General features: G+C 40.5%; 1 protein-coding gene across 1 annotated transcript in view; it reads right to left on the bottom strand.

Moving 5' to 3' along the window:
- The window catches only part of A4GALT (alpha 1,4-galactosyltransferase (P blood group)), a 57,994-nt gene extending 37,511 nt beyond the window's left edge, over positions 1-20,483 (bottom strand). Inside the window, exon 1 of the mRNA XM_042470780.1 lies at positions 20,041-20,483. The gene's annotated coding sequence lies outside the window, so the exon portion shown is untranslated. The remainder of the gene's footprint in view (positions 1-20,040) is intronic.
- Positions 20,484-21,433: the final 950 nt, after the last annotated feature.

Genomic DNA, 21,433 nt, shown 5'->3' with positions numbered 1-21,433 from the left:
GTGATGTGAAACTAGTCCAGTGTGAAGCAAACCTCTTTTTTTTGTTGGAGACTGGAAGGTGAATGGTTTTTCAGTGGAGTATAGTCTTGTAATGTCTCTCATTCCCAGGTCTTCCAAATATGAGTGAAGAATTTCATATCAAAAGTGTCTCACCCTTGTAATCACATCTTTTAAAAAATTCATGAAAGAGGTTACGACAATCTGCATTTGTTCCTTACATGGAAGCTAAAATTAATTTCTTCTCTGCAATTATAATTTTGAGTATCGAGTATCTTTTATTCGTGTCTCTTCTTTCCTCTAAAATATTCATGGCATTTTTTAATGAAACAAAATGGCAACCACTCTCATTTTGTGTGAATCACTGGCACATTTAGTAAGGCTAACTGCTATCCAAGTTCTCTGCTCCCTTAGGTTTAAATATTAGGATTTTTTTTAAAGTCCATTATATATTTAAATGTTGAAATATCTCAGAAATTTATACTATCTCTTACAAGAACCATTACTTTTCACATTCCAGTATGTTCTAGGTGATTCACCAAAGAGCCATTCATATTCTTCAAAACCAGATACTGATTATTTCAGTGTTTTACAAACAAATGAGCTCAAGTAACATAATTGGGGCCCTATACAGACGAGCCCAAAAGACCGGCCTGCGGACAGAGTTGGGGCACAGCGTCCTGATGATGCATGGCGTGACTGTGCCCTCAAGGCGCCATGATGCCGCGTGCCGCTCCAGATGGTGTACAGCATCATGGTGCACCTCTGGCACTGCATCCAGATGACGCAGCGATGAAGGTGCACTATACAGCTGCACTGCCGTGACTTTTTGCAGTTCCTTTTTGTGACCTCCAAAGACCACATTGGGGCCACAGCATTAGGTTGCCATGGCCCTGATCCAGCCAGGAAAGGGGCGGTCAGTAGAGCTCCTGTTTACTGTAAAACCCCCAAAAATGCATTCTATAAGGTGCTTAATGAGTTATTCCACACATCATCTCGCAGTAGTTCTACAACTAGAAGAAAAAAGCAGCCAAGACAGCCAGAGGAATATACAGAAAAAATCCGGTATGTATTACTGATATATGAGCTTATGTACTTGGTACCTGACATCCAGCCCAAGTGAGTACAAGGATGTCAAAGTCCCCTCAGCTGAACCCTGGCTTCACTGGACGCAACCCATATGCTGCATCTTTCTGTGTATTCTCTGGTTTCAAACAAAGCAAATAATGAAACTGATAAAAAATTACCTTGTGCTATAGACATGACAATGGTTTGATTATTGCCGTGATAATTCTGATACCCACCTATGGTGCAGCTGTAAAAGCTAGGGAATGGTGCAGATGTATTTATATGGTTCAGTCACTGAAAGCAAAAAAACCATACGTTTGTTGAAATGTAGGTGCCATACTTCTTGGCATAGGTGCCAAAGGTGTTGGGAAATGTGAAAGATAGTACTCGATGTCTCAAGCAGACTAATCAATTGGCAGGAAAGAAGCTGAACAACCATCAGTTTTCCCAGCTACACACAGATACAGACACATACACACTAGCAAGGATACAAGTAAATTTAATATTCTTTGAAAAACACATACAAGTAGCTTTCCTTAAAAGAACTTCTCTATAATTGAATATGTGATCTAGTGGAGAGAGAAGTTGAAGAAAATGACTACAGGCTAAAGTACGAGAATGTGTAAAGACCCAGCAAACAGGATGTTACCATAAATATATGCAATGTCCAAACATATAAAAAGTAACATGCTAGCTAGCAATGAGTGAATATAAGCTAACTTTAACAATGGGCCCAAACAGACAGGCCAAAATAAAGCTGCTTTGGGGTCACTTTGGAGGTATGCTATTTAAATGATGCATGCGTCCTAAGAGGCCGGAAGCCACGCCAAAGCCATATTCCAGCTTCTGGCCTCTTAAGGTGCATGTGTCATTTAAACAGCATACCTCCAAAGTGACTCGAAGCAGCTTTATGTTGACCTTTCTGTTTGGGCCCAATAGGAGGGTGGGTGGCAGCCCTTTTTGCAATGTGTTTTCCATAGACCTGTACCAACCTGCTCATGATGTTTTTTCTTTATGTTATTTTCTTCATTTTAAGCCATCTGTTCTATGTAATCCAAGTAGTCATTGCCATCAATAAGAACTTTCCTTTGTTAGCTTTCCTTTGTTAGCTTTAGACCAGTGGTTCCCAACCTTTCTAATGCCACGACCCTTTAATACAGTTCCTCATGTTGTGGTTACCCAAACCCATGAAATTATTTTCATTGCTACTTCATACCTGTAATTAAATAGGTGTTTTCCAATGGCCTTAGGCGACCCCCATGAAAGGGTCATTCGACCCTCAAAGGGGTCCCGACCCACAGGTTGGGAACCACTGCTTTAGACATACCAAAGAGTTTCAACCTGCCTCAACTTATTCTCTATGAACAGCAGAAATGTACACACATCAATGCTTAATCATGAACCGGTACTCTCTGAGATTCAGAAGCAGCTTTCTATTTTGCATGGTGGGAACAATGCTCAAGATCATAAGAGTGAGGAATTAGTTGTGCTGTTCTTTGGCTTCTGGCCCATGTAAATATAAAATCCTGATCTTCAGCAATAGCTCATCTGGGCAAGCCTTGGTAAGCAACCCATGCCAAAAATGTTGATTTTCCGATCCCCACTCCATATTTAGAAAAATAACCTGGACTCAGCTCAGTATTTCCACTGTTCTTCGTCCATTCCCTTCAAAATGGAAAAATAGCCTCCGCACACAAAACACAGCCCAGCACAAAGTAACTACTTGATGGTTCACCCAAAAAAGAGTCCCAATCATTCCAATACATATTTTGGGAACAGAATTGTCATGACACATGTTTTCTGTATCTCTGCTGCAAATGGGAAAAAGTTAAACCATACAAAGCTAAAATGATTGCTGAATTAAAGGATAGAAGTACATACCAAGGATACTAGAGTAAATATTTCCAGGTTTACCTATTATTATTATTATTATTATTATTATTATTAACCTTTATTTATAAAGCACTGTAAATTTACACAGCGCTGTACATACAATCTTTTAGTTAGACGGTTCCCTGCCCTCAGGCTTACAATCTAAGAAATTATAAAATTAAATCTAAGAAATAGATCTACAATCTATTGATTCAATTAGATTAATTCTCAGATAGGTGTACCAAGGGTTGCAACCCAACAATTTTTTGTATTGTTATAACCTTATGGGCTAAATGTTTTTCTTGTCCCATGCCCTCTTATAGTGAACTTAGGCAGTTGGTGCCTATCGGTTTAGAAACAGGACCAAACTCCTCCAAAAAAAGGGAGTACTGTATATCCTTATGTATAAGTCTATAAATTTTAGTCAAAAATTGACCCTAAAAATCTGCGTTGATGTATCCACAGGTCAATGTAAGTGCCATACTCTAACTCTTACCAGAAAAAAAAAGGAACCAGCCTCTGATGGAAGACAAAAGCATAATCTGTCCTGGACACACTGATTCCGCTCTATTATTTTCTCATCCATCCAGTCTTTAGTGTGAGCACAAACAGTGATGAATTTGGTAAGTTGTTTGGCATCATTTGCTTCATTTTTTTAGATACTTTGTTACATGTCCCTAAGTTTTACCCTCGACTTATCCACAAGTCATATCAAAAGCCATGATTTTGGCCCCAAAATCTATGCTTGACCTATGCATGAGGTCAACTTATAGTCGAGTATATACAGTAATTTCTGTATATTTGGGAGACTACCCTACATATGCAGCAGTATGTAAAGTCTTAAACTGATATGTTTCTTGAAAAATAAAAGTGAACAAACATGATTAAGATCTGTGGTCTTCCAGAATGTTGAAGTGGCAGGAAAGGGAACTGGGAAATGAGGAGAAGATGAAAACAGCTTTCTGAAGTCTCTATAACACCTATAGTAAACATCCTTAAGCACTCTTGTGGAAACTCGCCTCCTGCATAGTATGCAAATGATTTTAATTATGCAAATTACACTAAATCCACATTAACAATTTATAAAAACAATTGAGCTGGAGTAGTAGTTTAGGGAGGGGGATAATTTTGACAGCTGGTTAGTTCTGTTCTATTAGTAGGTCAGTCTAGAAAGGCCCGCTGGAAGAGATCTGTTTTTATCACCTTTTTGAAGGCATCAAGAGATGTGATGTGACAGATCTCCTCTGGCAGGTCATTCCAAATCTTTGAAGCGTTAGTTGAAAAGGTCCTTTGGGAAGGCACCACCAATCTTGTTTTCTTTGGCTGCAATAGGTTCTTCCCAGAGGAAGGTTTATAGGAAATCCTGCATGAGACTGGATGCAACATGATCAGTGGGAGATGAAAGGGGAAAGACACAAGGGAAGGAGGGAAACCTGCTAAATTTAAAAGAAAAGGCTGGATGCAAGCCTATGAATGTTGCTAAAGCACTATGAATGTTGCTAAAGGTGCAATCAAACCAAAAAGAACTGGAAACTCGTGTTACTTTGAGTCAGTCTGGTTGAGCCCTATGTTCCAAACTTGATGACATTGTCCTGTTACAAACTGCCAACATAAAGCTGCTTCGGGTCTCTTTGGAGGTGTGCTATTTAAATGATGCATGGGTCCTAAGAGTCCAGAGATCGCGCCAAAGCCACACTCCATTCCTAAGCACTGGAGGGCAGCTTTGGTGCAGCTTCCGGATTCTAAAGATGCATGCATCATTTAAACAGCATACCTCCAGAGACCCGAAGCAGCTTTATTTTGGCAGTTTGTAACAGGCCTTTTACAGCTACAATCAGATCTGAGAGGATCAGTCTAGAGTAAGGGTTAAAATGTTCAGCTTGGAACAGGCTGACCCAAGTTCAAACCTCTGTTCGGTCATAGAATTAACTATGGGCCAGAAAATTATCCTGGTAAATGCAAGTAGAATGAGATCCAGACATAAGCTGTTTGAATGTATTGAACATTGATTTGAAAGTGCAAAAATCCACACCACTTTGCATAACACATTGACATGTAGGTGCCTCTATTTGACTAAGGGCCACCACTACCTCTCAACCAATCTGCATTAAAAGTTTGCTGTGGGAATTAAAAGGGAGAGGCGAATCATGTAATTTGTTTGTTTGTTTCATTTGTATGCCACCTTGCTCCCAGAAGGAACCCAAGGCAGCTCAAAGATAAAAACATTTTTTAAAACACTGCAATAAAATTTTATAAACAGATTAAATTTTAAAAAGATTAAAATCATCTCAGAACAATATAGAATTACAAACAATGTACATTCCTAGTACAATCCAAATAACAGAACAACACCAATAGTCACATTTCGTCACGCACAGATACTTTCAGTGATATTTTCATTTTCTTCTCTATTTTTTCATCATTTTTTCACCAGCAGGGAAAAGTTTCAGATCCATTCAAATAAAACCTTGGCCTCTGAGAGTGACTGGCATCTGATTCACAAGGCAAGATGAAGAGCAAAGTAAGGACAAACAATAGTAACTGCAGAGAAAAGCTTGTTCTGGTTACCTTCAGAGACATATAATATATATTTTATCAAAACTAGAAAACCATCTAATTTTATTTAATTTCATCTATTTAACTTTTCATCAAAATGTACATGCCACTTTGAATGCTTTCCTGTTTCTCCTACTGGCTCTTAGTCATGAAAGACAGGAGTATGAATGGATCCAAGCCTCCAATAGCTCTTCTTTTCAAGACAAGTTTACTTAGCTACATAAAGTGAGCAAAAAATAAGATCAGGGGGAAGGGGAATTCACTATTTTTCCATTGTTTCAGAACAATGGTTCTGACGCTGTTTCTTTGGCTTCCTCAAGAAGGCCCAACAGAAGCAATGGTTACTAATTCTCTAATATGATTTCAAATGAGGCTCTTATGCTCCCATTAATGTCTGCATCCTGGTTTATATGCACTTTATCTGTAGCATTCATCCGTAATGTGTTTGCAAACTAATATTAATCTGTTTTTAAGACTTCCTTTAAGGTGAAAGTGGTGGAGTGTTGCTGTGGCAAAGGGGAGTGAATGAGCAAGAAAATACGCAGGTAAGGTCATGCAAAAAGTACAAAAGCAGCAGTTTTATTATGGGTTAGGTGTCAATATGCCAAATGCAATTAAGAATTCTGCTTGCCTTTGAAACTGGCACACTGACAAATGGATAGTCCAAGGAGACTCCCATTGGGAATCTCCTATAACTTGAGCTACAACTTGCGCTTCCTTTGACAGCACATAGCTCCTATGTACTCAGACTGTGCCAACTGTGCATCTGGGCCAACTTTTCAAGTATTTATATTGTTAATCTATGCAGAGTCAAATCTACAGATTTTAGTTCAGTAGTTTGGTCATAACAACAGAAGGCACATCAGATGATCAGCACCACCACTTTCTTTCTTACTAAGTACAAAGAGTAGAATGTTTGCTTTTGTTGGGACAAAACTGAAAAGTTTCCTTGTACTGGGAAAGTGCTGCTGGGCTTCTAAGTAAAGCATATGGAAAATATGACATTGTTGCATTCTTAGGAGAGCTATTAATAGTAGAATTCTTCCTAGGGGAGAAATATTTACTTAATAAACCAAGCTTGGCTGATATTTACCAAATGTATGCCAATATTAACTATTGAAGGGGAAGAGGGGCAGCATTAAAACCCACATGTAACCTTTAAATACAGTCAATATTATAAATCAGTGGTTCCCAATCTGGGGGTCACAACACCTTTGAAGATCGAATGATCCTTTCACAGAGATCGCCTAAGACCATCGGAAAATGCATATTTCCAATGGTCTCAGGAACTGAGAGACCACAATTTTAAGGTTGGGGGTCACCACAACATGAGGAACAGTATTAAAGGACCACGGCATTAGAAAGGTTGAGAACCACTGTTATAAATGGTAAGATAACAGACAGAATCTACCATATCCTTCTACCACATATAACAGCTGTTGTGTAAAATGGGGAAGTGGAAAAGAAATACCATCCAACCACTAGATGAGCCTACCCATTCAGCCCCATTAACTTTGATAATATCAGGAATCCATGCTTTTCTCTTCTTTATCTTACAGTGAATATCTGAGTTTCAATTACTGTCAGACAGATTAAAATAACCTCTGGCTTTTATGGTTTTTAAAGGGAGAGTGATAATTGATTCATTGTGCCAGCCTTACTACATCCTGAGATCTTTTTTACACCAGACACTGTCTAATTAAATTAAATCTGCAAAACATCCCCTTCATTCCATTCCAGACTCCAAAGGAAGATTTCCATCATGTCCACCAATATATTTCTCTCTCCTCTAGAAGAAGATGCTTGTCTCCCCTAGAAGAAGATACTTGTCTCGCCTCATATCCACCTGAAATTTTAGCACATCCATATTTTGAAATTTTTAACTTCATTGTTTAATTCTATTTTAGTGTTTTCTCTTAATGTTTTTATGTTAAGGGGGAGGGTTGGGGTATGGGTTGGTTTATAATGGTCAATTTTTGCACTTATATTTTATTGTTATCCCTCTTTTTGTAATCCACCTTGATTCCTTTGGGAAAAGGCGTAATATAAATACATTATTATCCCTCCCACACCCTGAGCTTGTTTAAAAAGGCTGAAGAAGAGTTCTAGTAAACTCAAAAGTTTACACATGGCTTTGTGATTCCAACAAAAGTATTGCCTTACTCACCCACAATGGATGTTTCAAACAGATCAACACTCTTATCTTTCTTGGATGCAAGTAATTTGACGTCTACATTTTATTCTATTTTTCATTACCATTTAAAATCCACATTTTCATGTCTTGGTGCAATGAAAACAAATAGCAATGAACAAATATGCAAAGGACATATATGCAAAGAATAAATGTGGAAACAAATATACAAAGGTCATACTCCATAGTCGTAGCTTATTACAGGTTAGCTTCACTTGGTTCAAGACTCATAGGGTGCATCTACACTGTAGAAATAATGCAGTTTGACACAACTTTAAGTAGTGTAGCGCCATCCTATGGAGTACTGGGCTTTATAGTTTTACAATGTCTTTATGCTTTTCTGCCAAAGAGTGCTAATACATCAGAAACCTACAAATCCCAGGATTCTGTAGGATGCAGCCATGGTAATTTAAGTGGTGCCAAACTGCCTTATTTCTACAGTGTAGATGCATCCAGAGATTCACACCCATCATACTCTGGCACACAGAGTTGCATGGCAACAACAACAACAACAACAAAACTATTGCAAGAGATTTAGAGCTTGGATAGGAAATATGTGGCTTTCCTAGTGTTGGACTGCAGCTCCCAGCATCCTTTACCATTGGCCATGCTGGCTAAAATTGTTGGGAACTGTACTTCAAAAACATCTGGAAAACCACACAATTCCCACTCTAATTTAGAGTAAACATTGACACATAAGTATACTAAGATCTATTAAAAAGATCTTTAAAAGTACATGAGGCAGTCATCTCAAGATTTCAGAGCTACAGAATAAAAGTGAGGACTGGACGTTCCCATTGCTTCCTGCCAAACCGTGTTGTCTTTGTGTACAGAAAACGAGTTGTCAGGAAAAATGTCTTTATGCTTCTAGTGTAGCCTTCAGGCTGAGACACTAAATGTTCATACACCTATACAGGAAATCGTTGATATGGCAGGGACGGAATTATATGTAGGAACTTCTGCTTGTCTTCAGGAGTAATAAGGACATAAGAAATCTAGCTGATGGACTTTTCTTGCTTTGTGCTTTTCAAAATTCTACTAAAACTCTACACCACTTCAGTATTTTTCTGCACACATATTAGAGAAAAGTGACATATCAAAGGCCATACATTTTAAAATCTCTTCCCATTCTGTGCCACTCTAACACCTATTTTCCAGTTGGGCCCAACTGGAAAAGTGTCACTGAATCAATGACACTTACACAGTTGTTGGCTTACCAAGCTGTCATTGATTCACTGGTATTCTAGCTGGGATCAGCTATTGGATTTAGGTTGAAATATTTTATCTCTTACCACATCTACTAGTCCAATTTGTTTGTTCCATTTATACATCATCCTTTCTCAAAGTTCAGTATGGCAATGTTACCAGTTCATTTCCCCTCACTGCTATACTATTGTGACAACAGCTGGAACCAGTGACTGGTGCATGGTAACTCACAGGACTTTATCAAACGTGAGGAATTTTTCTTGATTTCGAATGAAAAGAAAGTGGGGCCAGAATGCATTTACATGAATTTGCTAGTTCAGTGAACTTACGTGAATGAGAACTGCGTTCAAACTGGCTTCCCATTGCCCAAAAATAGCATGACATTGCCCGAATTTGCGTGTGATCACCTCTCACGCAATAACATGAAATGCCATGATTGTGCTCAGACTGACTTCCCATTGCCCGAATTTGCATGTGGTAGTCTATCACGCAATAATGTTAAACCCCATCATTGCGTTCAGATTGCCATTGGATTATACTTCTAATTTCCCTTGTCTGATAATGTCCACAGATGAGTGGGGATTTGATGCTGGTCTTGAGAGCCAGTGTGGTGTAGTGGTTTGATTCTGGGAGACCTGGGTTCAAATCCTTTCTTGCCCATGCAAAAGCCACTGGGTGACCTTGGCCAAGTAATGCTTTTTCAGCCTTAGAGGAATAGCAACGGCAAACTTTCTCTCAATAAATCTTGCCAATAAAATCTGCAATAGGTTTGCTTTAGGATTATCACAGGCTGTAAATGATTTGAAGACACACAAAAACTCCTCTCTGGTCCTAGCCCGACAGTCTGACCACAGGTTTAATGCTTTAGATAAGATAGCACTGCAAAAATGAGGCCCAGTTTATCAGTTTTAAAATGCTGCTTTCTAAAATTATAATTATATATTTGTCCCAATTTTCCCATTTTTTCAGCAGCTTTAAAAATATATCAGTTTCTCTTTCCTCCTGCCACTTTCCTCCCTCTTTGTCCTCAGGTTACTTCAAAGTGCAAAACAGTCTGCACTCTTTTAGCTCAGGAGGGAGTAGAAGTGGGGGAAGAAGAGGAGGGAGTGGAATCTCCCCCTTCCCAACAGGCCCTGGCAAAAGCAAACTGCTGCAGCCTCTGCCAGTTGTGTGCTCTTCCTCACTAATACCTTCTGCCATCTTGATCGCTCTCTGATGTTGCTTCATTAGACATGTCTCAATTTTCATCTGTGAAATGTTATAAGTAAGAAAAAACAATTTTGTTGGAGAGGGGGCAGGATCTTACCCTTCCCCACAGACAGAGGCAAAAGCAAACTGTTGCAGTCTCTCCTAGCTTGGCTGTTCTGCCTCATTAATGACTTCTGCCATCTTGATCACATTCTACTGTTTCTTTGCCACACTTGTCCCAGTTTTCATCTGTGAAATGCTGGACAGTATGATTTATCTTGGGAATCTTCCAATCTATTTACCAGTAGAGTAGAAGGGGAGGTTCTGATCCAGGTTCCTCATACTTCTGAAATGAGATGTGTGATTATTAATGAACAGAGCTTTTTTCTTTTACATTACTGCATATTTGCTTTTACTTCCTGAAGAAGCTCTATACTCTCTATTCCTTCCAAAGGCAAGCAAAAATCTTTTCTTTGGGAAAAGCTTTCAAATTGGAATAATTTGTTTTTACTGTATGCTGCCTAGCAGTTATCTGCAGTGTTATTCTTCTGTGTGTTATGTATTCCTCACACTGGTAACAATACCTTTCTTTTATTATATTTATTCCATATTTTAAACTGTGGTTATTGTTAACTGAAGTGTGATATCAGACAAAATAGTTGCATATTAGTATTTTAGGTAAGTAAATATGCACCTCAGATTGTACCTAACCATATCAGGAGAAAATAACTGTCAGTATATTCTAAAGTGGGCCACCTACTGTCTTCAGTGGTGTGGGAGCTAGAAATGTATTTTGGTGCGTATATGGGCTTTTCTCACAAGAAATTTTGCTTCTTAATAAAGTTATATATCTAACAGTGATAACTCCCAAGTTCACAGACACATTGTTCAAGCACCTGTGTGTATGTGTGTGAGAGAGAGAGAGAGAGAGAGAGAGAAAGAGAGAGAGTGTGTGCATGTGCATGTGTGTGCACAAATGTACTGTATGATGTTATAAAAGAGACAGCTGAGCTAGAGTTTCTTGGAACAGTGTAGTTGTTATTGTCAAATCATGGAGCATTTAAACACTATTATTTTATTTATGAAAAGATTTGTTAAATGTGTTTCTGCTCCCAGAGTGATGCACAATAAAACAGATAAAAGGCATTGTTTTAAAAGAACTTTTTAAAAAAGCAAAGGCCGTCTGTCATAATGATGCAGTATCAGCCACTCTCAGTAAGAATGCAACTGAGAGTGAGTTCCACTGATGCGGTCTTACAAAGAAAATCCTGGCTGTCGCTGCACTGGAGAAATAATGCAGTCTGGCACTGCTTTAATGGCCATGGCATTTTCAGATTTGTAGGTTTGTGAGATATTTAGTCTTCTCTTGCAGAGAGCTCTAGTGCCACAAGAAACTCCAGATACCAAGATTCCATAGCGCTGAGCCATGGCAGTTAAAGCAGTGTCAGACACATTTACTGGTTCCTTAAGAATCTATCACAGAATCAAACTGCTACTCCCAACTACAGTAGACCCACTGAATCAAAGGGATTTGCCTATGAGCCGACCCAAAAATCCATCAACAGCTGCATCAGCAGTCCAGTCAAAGGATCTAACAAAGAGGATTCAGACCAAACATTCCCCCATACCTCAACATTTTGCATTGCTACCCCACCAACCTCAGTTTGTCTCCCCACCAATCTCACTTTGTCTCAGGGTGAAAACAGGGATGATGACACAACCTTTTTCATCTAAGGACTCCATTATTTGAGCAGGAACCTTTGGGGGGATGCAAGCCAATACAAGCGATGGGCAGAACTGGTGCGGGTACTTCTCTCCTTTCTCTCAATCTCTTTCACACAGAGAGACACACATCCTGTTCTCTTTGTCACACATAATAATAATAATAATAATAATAATAATAATAATAATAATAATAATAATAATAATAATAATAGATTTATTTATATTCCGCCTTTTCCTTGCGGAATCAAGGCAGATTACAAAACAAAGGCATCAAAAATACAAAATACACCAACCATCAAAAACATCACAGCAATATTACAACAATAAAGTAATTATACAAAAAATAAAAAAGAATACAGAGTACAAGATCCAAAATACATAGCACAATACATAGCATAATAATGGAGGCATAACATAGCATAATGATTTAAATGGCAATCCCCAGCACTTCCGTGGCAGCAGAATAACTATCACTATCAAATTAAATATGTTAAAACAACATCTCATGACATAATAATCAAACATAACTTAACATAATAGGCAATATAACAATCCCCAACTCTCTCCTGACAACAAAATAACAAACAAGTACAGATTATATGCTTAAAATAGATACAATAACAGTTATCTCCCTCAACCTGTTGCCATCTCTCTCCATAGTTAATACACTATTAATCAGTTTTAAAAAAAACCATGCAGCCTAATATCCACTATGGCTGATGACGTGATCTGGGCTGGTTGAGCCAGGTGGGCTCAGGTGTTTCTCTGCCAGCGGAGTGATGATACTGTGGGTGGAGCCTGTATTTTAAAGATGCAGCTCTCCTGGCCTCTCTCCTCTAGCTGTGCCAGTGGGGTTGGGCGTGGAGCCTGCATTTTAAAGGTGCAGCTCTCCTGGCCTCTCTCCTCCCAGCTGTGCCATTCCTGTGCACAGAGACACTGAATAATTGAACACTGTGAAAGGAATTTGTGGGAAGCAGAGGTTTAAACTGGTGATTTCCACCAGAATTGTGGGAAGACACTTCTTGGACTACCAGTCACACAATCTCCTAGCCACACAGATTATACTCTGGTAGCTCAGCTATTTCTTGGTAGAGATTGATCTCTTTCTCATTTGCCAGGTGAACGCATCCTGAGAGTGGCAATGAGAAGCTGATTCTTCCAGAAATTCCACTTTAAGACCATCAGATACCTTGAGGCTATAGATGCTAAATAAGTCACTTACTCTACTCTAATGAGGACTTGAAGGGGGGACTTTAGCCAAGGCCAGTAGACCTCAACCAATTCTTCGGGGGGGGGGGGACTTCAACAAAGAATTTCAATCAAGAATAAAGTGTATGGGTGAGAGGAGTAGAGTTTTTATAGGAATTATCTATTGTTAGTGAGGAAGTATTTTCCATAAAATCTGTTTATATTATTTATACTGTTCAGACTGGTATATAAATCCCTTGGGCTCATTCCCACTGCAACTTGCTCCAAAGTGTGATTTGAGGTATATGACCCTCATCCCCATTTGAAACCACTCCTGATCCTCATTTGAGCAATTCCAAGTGGAAAAAAGCGGGGCAAATGCAAACAACCCAGGTTACCCTGACACTAGTTTGAAAGTCGGGTTTTTCCCCCCAAATAATCGATTCTGAAGCATGCCCAGTAAGTGGGAATGCCAAATCAGAATCGATTTTTTTCTGAGGGAGGGACGAATGGCAGATGGTTGTTTACGATCCCTCCCCAGAGACACCCACAATGCTTTACCAACCTGTTGATTTTACAATTAGGTCCTCCAACCTAGCCTCTGTCCTCCTCCTCCCCCAGACTCTGGGGGTAGCTGCGCTTTCCTCACCCGCTTAGCCTCATTTTACCCTCATCCCACTTTTTTCCTCTGAGAAGCTTGGGATGGCACACGTGGATTTGGAAGAGCACTTTTCCTCCTTGCTGCCCAACAAACAACCGGTGGGGTCATGTCTGTGTCTTCCATGAGGGCACCCAGAGTCTCACTGGTCACCTGCAAGTGCCCCCCCCATTTTCCAAGCCCCGGGCAGAGAAGCTGCTCACCTTGGCAGCCCCGCTGCACCTTCTCACCCAGGTTGACCCCTGAGTCCAGGGCCAGCAGAGGTGGAGCAGAGGGCAGGAGAGGGATGGGGGAGAAGATAAACTCTCCCCTGAAGAAGACACTTTGCCAGTTTAGGAAGGAAGGAAGGAAGGAAGGGGGGGGGGGGGCCAGTTAGGGCTGAAGCCTTCTGAAGGTGTTCCGGGGGGTGGGGGTGACCAGATGAAGGGCTGCTCTGCCTTCCCTGGCTCCAACATGTGTGGAAAACAAAAACAAAAAGTGATTTCACAAAAGTCTCTGTTCATAGTGAGAATGAGGGATCTTTTGGAATCACTTCACAAAGCGGGGCAGAACCAGATAGGAAAGCAAGTTATACCCCACGTGGGAATGACTGTCATCAGCTTTCTGGCTGCGAGCTCTAAATGCCCCTTCCAAAACTGCAAAGAGCCAGTGTGGTATAGTGGTTTGAGCATAGTGGACTGTGGAGACCAGGGTCTGAATCCCCACTAGGTGACCTTGGGCAGAAGGTTTCAGACACATATTCTCAGCCACTGAAAACCCCATGATAGGTTCACCTAGTGTTGTCATAAGTCAGAAATGGCTTGAAGGCACAAAAGAACGAACTGCAAATCCCAAGATTCTATATGATCTTGCTATTTCATGGATGAAAACCAGGACAGGCGTTGTCAAGCAACATCAGGGAGTGGCAACAATGTCAAAAAGTTATTAATGAGGAAGACACCCAAGCTAAGAAAGGCTGTAGCAGTTTGCTTTTGCCTGAGTCTACAGGAAAATTCTGCACTCTCCTCCCTGCCCACTGCTGAGTTAACTGAGTGGAAATTCAGTTTGCAGCAACTGAAGCTAAACTAAGGACAAAGAGGGAAATTAGAGGAGGAGAGAGAAACTGGGACATTTTAAAAGCATCAGAAAAAATGGGATGAAAGATGATTGATCAGGGTTGCCTGTGTCAAACCAGGACAGTTGGGATGTATGGCGCAAAGACATTGCCTTGGAAACTAGGTGCTTTAAACTTATTGCAAGGAATGTTTATTGCTGTTTTTTCCTTTTACTTGTTTTGCTTTATTAACTGCTATGTATTTTGTTATTTAATATGCTGCTACTGATTTGCTATATTTTATTTTTGTAATCTACTGCTATTGTTGATTGTGATCTTAATATGCTGCTATGTTATATCTCTTTTATTTCATGTTTATTGTTATTGCTTATTTTGTATTATTCCTCTGTTGTAAGCCGCCTGGATTCCTAGTGATTGGGCGGCATATAAATAAATCATATTATTATTATTATTATTATTATTATTATTATTATTATTAGCTTAAAAATCCATTGATATTTCCTTTCCAGGGAGCCAAGTTGGAAAAGAAGGAAGAAGAAAAGGGGGGAAAGGAAGGTGATTCGTCCGTGGTGTTGCTCAGTCAAAAGGTCACTGTGACTCCATTAAACTTCTCTTATCTTCCCACAATACCTAGCAATACCTCACAATACATATTGAACATCTTTGGGGATGACTTGATCCTAGAACGTATGGACGGCGTAACAATGGCGGCACCCTGTGTATACAGGTGCTGCCATTGTTATGTAAGCTACATGTGGCATCAGCATGTCGCCACGCGTCGCTTATGTAACAAATGAACCATTGGTGCACTTGTTACGTCCACCATGTGATTGGAAAAGAACCCACTTTTCCCAGATTCTTTTTCCTCTGGAGGGAAGCTGTGCGGTTTGGCGGCTGCGGCTTCCTTCCAGAGGAAAGTAGGCTGCCGGCAGGCTTCCCTTTTCAGGCAGTCTGTCCCAGGCCTTATATGCTGAAAACATCATTAGAAAAGTAGAATCAGAATCAGAAAAATGAGGAATGAAGATAGGAGGAAGCAGCATTAATAACCTAAGATATGCGAATGACACCATATTATTAGCCAAAGACATTCAGGAATTGAAACAGTTAATAAGGAAGGTCAAAGATAAATGTGCAAATGCAGGTCTAATGCTGAACATAAAGAAAATAAAAATATTGACCACAGAAGAAATACACAAATTCAATCTAGACAATGAGGAAATTGAAATAGTTAAAGAATTCCCATATCTAGGATCAAACATTGACCAGAATGGAGACAGCAGTCAAGAAATAAGAAGAAGACTGGGAATGGGAAGGGTAGCTATAAAAGAACTGGAAAAGATACTGAAGAGCAAAGACATTCAACTGAGCACTAGAGGCAGAATCCTCGAGACCATTGTGTTCCCAATTACCATGTGAGAGCTGGACAGTGAAGGAAGCAGACAGAAAGAAAATCAACTCATTTGAAATGTGGTGTTGGAGAAGAGTACTTAGGATACCATGAAGAGCCAAGAAAACAAACAAATGGGTTCTTGAACAGATCAGACCAGAGTTCTCCTTGGAAGTTAAGATGATTAAGTTGAGACTATCGTACTTTGGCCACATAATGTGAAGGCGTGGATCACTAGAAAAAACAATAACGCTAGGAAAAGTAGAAGAAAGAGAGGAAGATCACAAACCAGATGGATAGACTCAATCAATGGGTATGGGCAAGGGCTTGCAGGATCTGGGCAAGGCAGTGGAAGATAGGAATTCTTGGAGATGTCTCATCCACAGGGTCGCCATGAGTTGGAACCAACTCAAGAGCAGCTAACAACAAATCCAAGTAAAAGAGGCAAACAAAGTGACCAATTTGCAAACACAGCAAAATTAAGAGCTATAGGTGTGGCTCACTCTGGAATATGAAACTTTGATACTGAAGGAAAATTTAACCAGGGAGATAGAATTGTTATGTGGGAACAATGCCCCCATTTCTCCTCCCAATCAAGGTAACTACACCCCTGGTTATCATTACACTGCTTGCATTTCTGTATGAACAAGAGGAGTGAATGGCTTCATTTACACATTGTAACTATCTGAGTGAAAGTTCCAAGGTTGGAGCAATACTGAACATTAACAACAACAACAACAACAACAACAACAACCATGGGCGATCTGCATAAATCCATCTTAGACAATGAGAAAATTGAAATAGTCAAAGATTTCCGATACTTTGGTTCAAATATTGATCAGAAAGAAGACTGCAGTCAAGAAACCAGAAGACTAGGATTGGGAAGAAGAGTGCTGAGGATATCATGGAAGACCAAGATAACAAACAAATGGGTGCTTGAACAGATCGAGCCTGAACTCTCTCTGGAAGCCAAGGCCCCATACAGACTGCTAAAATAAAGCTGCTTTGGATCACTTTGGAGGTATGCTATTTAAATGATGCATGCGCCCTAAGAGTCTGGAAGCTGTGCCAAAGCTGTGCTTAGGACTAGAGCATGGCTTTGGCGTGGCTTCTGGACTCTTAGGATGCATGCAACATTTAAACAGCATACCTCCAAAGTGACCCGAAGAAGCTTTATTTTGGCAGTCTGTATGGGGCCCAAGATAACTAAATTGAGGCTGTCATACTTTGGCCACATCATAAGGAAAAATGAATCATTAGAAAAGACAATGGTTCTAGGAAAAGTGGTAGGCAGTATAAAGAGAGGAAGATCACATGCCAGATGGTTAGACTCAGAAAGGACACAGGCCTGAGCCTGCAAGACCTGAGCAGAGAGGTTGAGAGCAGGGTGTCTTGGAGATGGCTCATCCACAAGGTTGTCATGAGTCAAAGTTAACTCGAGAGGAATTAACAACAACAAGGATCTGTGTGTATAGAACTAAATCTGTGGCATATAAAAGGAATAGGATTGTAAGGGTTTTCCCATCATGCCATTTGATGAAGCATAAGATGATGCTTCCATTAATGACTCCTACTTCCACTTCTCTGAATGTCATGCCCAGCCTGGAAGATGGCTTGGAGGACTCAGAGGATGAGCTAGAGCCTCTGGGATCTGAACCTATAACGGAGGAGCCAGAGCCCCAGGGGCTTGAACCTGTAATGGAGGAGCCAGAGGCTGGCCCTAGTTCTGCTGGAGCAGAGTCTATGGCCCCTCCAGAGGTTCAGCAGTCAAGTTTGCCTGGTGCCAAGGCTGTGGACATGGAGGAGGATCTGGGCAGCGTGCCTACCTTCAATGAGCGTCGAGTAGAAAGAGAGGGCCTTCGAAGATCTCGGAGGCTGTATCAGAAGCGTCTTCGTAATCATGCACAGCTGAAGGCCAGCTCCTTGCCTTCTTAAGCACCTGGAGCATGTGTGGTTCTTTGCCAGTGGATATCTGACTCTTTTAGAGGAAAGACTCTGTCTCTGGCTCCTTGGCTTCTTGTCTTGACTACCCGGAAACTTGACCTTGGACTGCTTTATCTACCTGCCTATCTGTTACCCTGAACCTCGGACCGTCTGACAATTCTTCTGGTAAACCCTTTTGGTAAAGCTACTGTAACTCTCCAGGACTGTGTAGCTTACACTGACTTTGCTGTGCTGGGAGGGGGTTGTTTGTTTGAAAACTAGCTGTCTTATCAGCCCTTTGGCTGCTTTCCCGGACACTGAAGGATTCAAGCACTACTGCCCTTTGGTCCCAGATATTAACTGGGATTAAAGGCACTCGGTGTGTCTTTTTGCTGTTAGGAAGACCATTTTCTCACTCCCATTTGTTGTTGTTAACCACCTTTGAGTTGATCCAGACTCATGGTGACGCTATGGATGAGACATCTCCAAGACTCCCTGCCCTCCACTGCTCTGCTTAGGTCCTGTAAATTCATACCTGTGACCTTCTTTATGGAGTTCGTCCATCTAGCATGCAGCCTTCCTCTCTTTCCACTCACATACAGCTAGTAATGTCCCAAGTTTCAGAATTGTCCACCTTTCTACCTTACATGCTCCTAATTTTTTTTAAGTGCAGTTAGTATAAGCTCACTTTCAGAAAGAGACTTTCAAGCTACAACTAACCATATTAGCCTGTAATAAGAAAACAAAATGGAAACGCCTGTACACCTCAAGGAAAAACACCTTTCGGGTTGACAGATGGCTTTTTCTTTTTTTTCTTTTAAGCACTAATCTGGTTCTTTTGTTGCAGAATACAAAGGTAGAAATAATGTATTCACAGTCTTATCCTGCCCCATACATTCAAGCTTCACTAATGTGGTTTTTAATCTGTGGTTTTTATCTTGCTCTTTGAAATCACCAGCTGTGCCTTTATCTGCTATGTTTATTCTATACGTTTCCATCAAAATCAGCCAAAAACATTTTACTAGCGTTGATGATTAATGGAGAAACAGTGCAGGCTTGACATGTAACCAGAGACTCAAGTAGAACATTAGAGTACATGAAAAACTCAAAGTCAGACCTTACTATGGAAATGGAGGCATAGCAGTAAATCCTCTCTCTGAAGCTATTATGGACAACAAATTTCTAACCAACGAAGAGTCCTGTGAAACCTTAACAGAGGCATATTTTATTTGGTATAAGCATTCATGGACATCAGCCCACATCATCAGATGCATGGGGTGTAACAAATCCCTGTTCAAAATTCCTGAAAAGTTTGGTCACAGAGTGGCCTTCTAGAGGTTATTGGACTACAATTTCCAGCATTCCTCACAATTGGGAATTTTGCCTGGGGATGATGGGGTTTGTAGTCTCATAATATTGGGAGGACTGCACAGTGCCCACTCCTATGAAAAGAGACAGTCTGCTCTACCAAGTTTGGCTTTTTTGTTGTTAAATAGTGTACAACAAAACACCTCTAGTCACTCCAAAAGCATAGCTTGAAGTCAGGACTTTTCCTTGTTTGCCACCTGGCACTCCCTGGTTCATTGCCTCTGCATGGGGGGATTCAGTGTAGCTATTCCCTTAGATGTTGCCATCTAAGCAAGGCACTCATGAGTTGTATTAGTTACACACTTAAAGCCATACTCCTTGTGCTTGTTCCCCATCTGAATATGGAAAGAAAAGCAGTTTTGCTGTTGGTTCACGCATGCCTCTTGCAAGTTTTGACCCTTCCAAAGATCTCTCCCAAATATATGTGTCCGTGTCACAGTGCAAGTGACAACACAAATCACTAAAAGCCATTTTTTTTCTCTCCCCCTCTCTCTCACACACACGCAGTTCACAGGGATGCTGCCTGAAAACTAAAATAACCCTTGTCACTTCTTTGCTCCCCTTCTCACTTTATCTGAGTATCATCAGCCCCCCTGAGCATATCCTCACCAGAGCAATCCATGTGCCAAGTTCCTTCTAGACAGAAAAGAAATGCTTACCTTCCAAAGAGAAGCGTGTTTTCAGGAATGGCACTTCTAACTCGTGCCAGCTTGCTTTGGGAACAGACAGATGCAGCTTGTCTTCAGAAGCTCTGGGGCATTCAGGTCATTCTAATCATTTCTCCAGACAGATGAAAAGGTCCACTTTCAGTTAGTAGTGATGGCATCATCTCCAAACCCTGATGTGCTGTTAGCTCCACCTCTCTCTCTCTCGCTTCCCTTTCCACCTCAAACCCAGCTTGCCAGAAAGAATAACTAATACAAGCTGGCAGCTAATCACTCCGTTTTGTTTTAATTTTAACCCTGTAGTGAAATCTTTCCTCCAGCACCTCTTTTGCCTGCAAAAGCAACAAGTCCCAGAGTGAGTAGCTGGCGAGTCTGTTGCAACGAAAACAAGGTGCCTCCAGACACCTTAAAGACTCCTGCAAACAAACTGATGATGGCATAAGCTCTCCTATTCCTGGTAATAAATTCACTGTTCAATTCTAATGAATGTGTTTTGTCAAGAGCATGTCCCCACAACTAAATGTTTTAAGGCCTCCCCTCACCACCCCTGTTTCCATCCCTACAAAGCATACTGCATATTACATTTACTAGGAAAATGTAATATGATACTGAACTGTCAGCAATCCAAACAAAATCGCCACGCTTTCCTTCCTCTGAGCAGTTCAGTACAGATGAGGAGCAGCGCCAGGCATCAGCAGCAAGTGGGCACTGTAGTACGTGTCTTTCCAGAAACAAAACATCAGTTCCAATCAGAGACATCTTTACCAATGGCAATATACTAACAATAGAATTAATGTTGCCATGAAAAGGCATGCTCCTGGGAATCCATGTGCCAAGTAAACAGGTTGATTGTAGCTCTTTACAGAGATGAACACTTTCTTTATGGATCTTTTCTGTCCTAGAATTTGGAAGCATCTCACACAGATCAGAAAGTCCTATAAAATTAATGGGGTCACCTTAAGTGGACAGGTGACTTGAAGTCAGAGACAGGGGGGAGATAATTTTCTGCTCAGTAATAATTGTGTATTCCTGTCCCTCTCAAGAAAAGAATTTTAATAATATGCTTTTGCATCATGTAGCACATTTCAACACTTTTCACATAAATTGGCTTAGTAATCTTTGCAATATCCCTATAAGGCAGACCAGTGTTATCACCATATCACAAGTTAGTGCAGAAGGTAAGACTTAATGAGTTAATGACTGACATGAAATTTGAACCAGATCACAACTTTGCCCACTATCCTACAACAATTCTTTTATGCGTATGTGTGGATGTCATGCATGTCTTCTGTCTCTGGCTGGACAGGTGTCTCCACAATACCTCTAAAAATGTGAATTCTAGACAGATGAAACTTGATATGAATATTAAGGAGACACCAAGAGTATG

This window comes from Sceloporus undulatus, chromosome 5, assembly GCF_019175285.1.
Source record: "Sceloporus undulatus isolate JIND9_A2432 ecotype Alabama chromosome 5, SceUnd_v1.1, whole genome shotgun sequence".
Lineage (NCBI taxonomy): Eukaryota > Metazoa > Chordata > Lepidosauria > Squamata > Phrynosomatidae > Sceloporus > Sceloporus undulatus.
The sequence above is the reverse complement of the archived record's forward strand: the minus strand, read 5'-3'. Positions and strand labels throughout refer to the sequence as shown.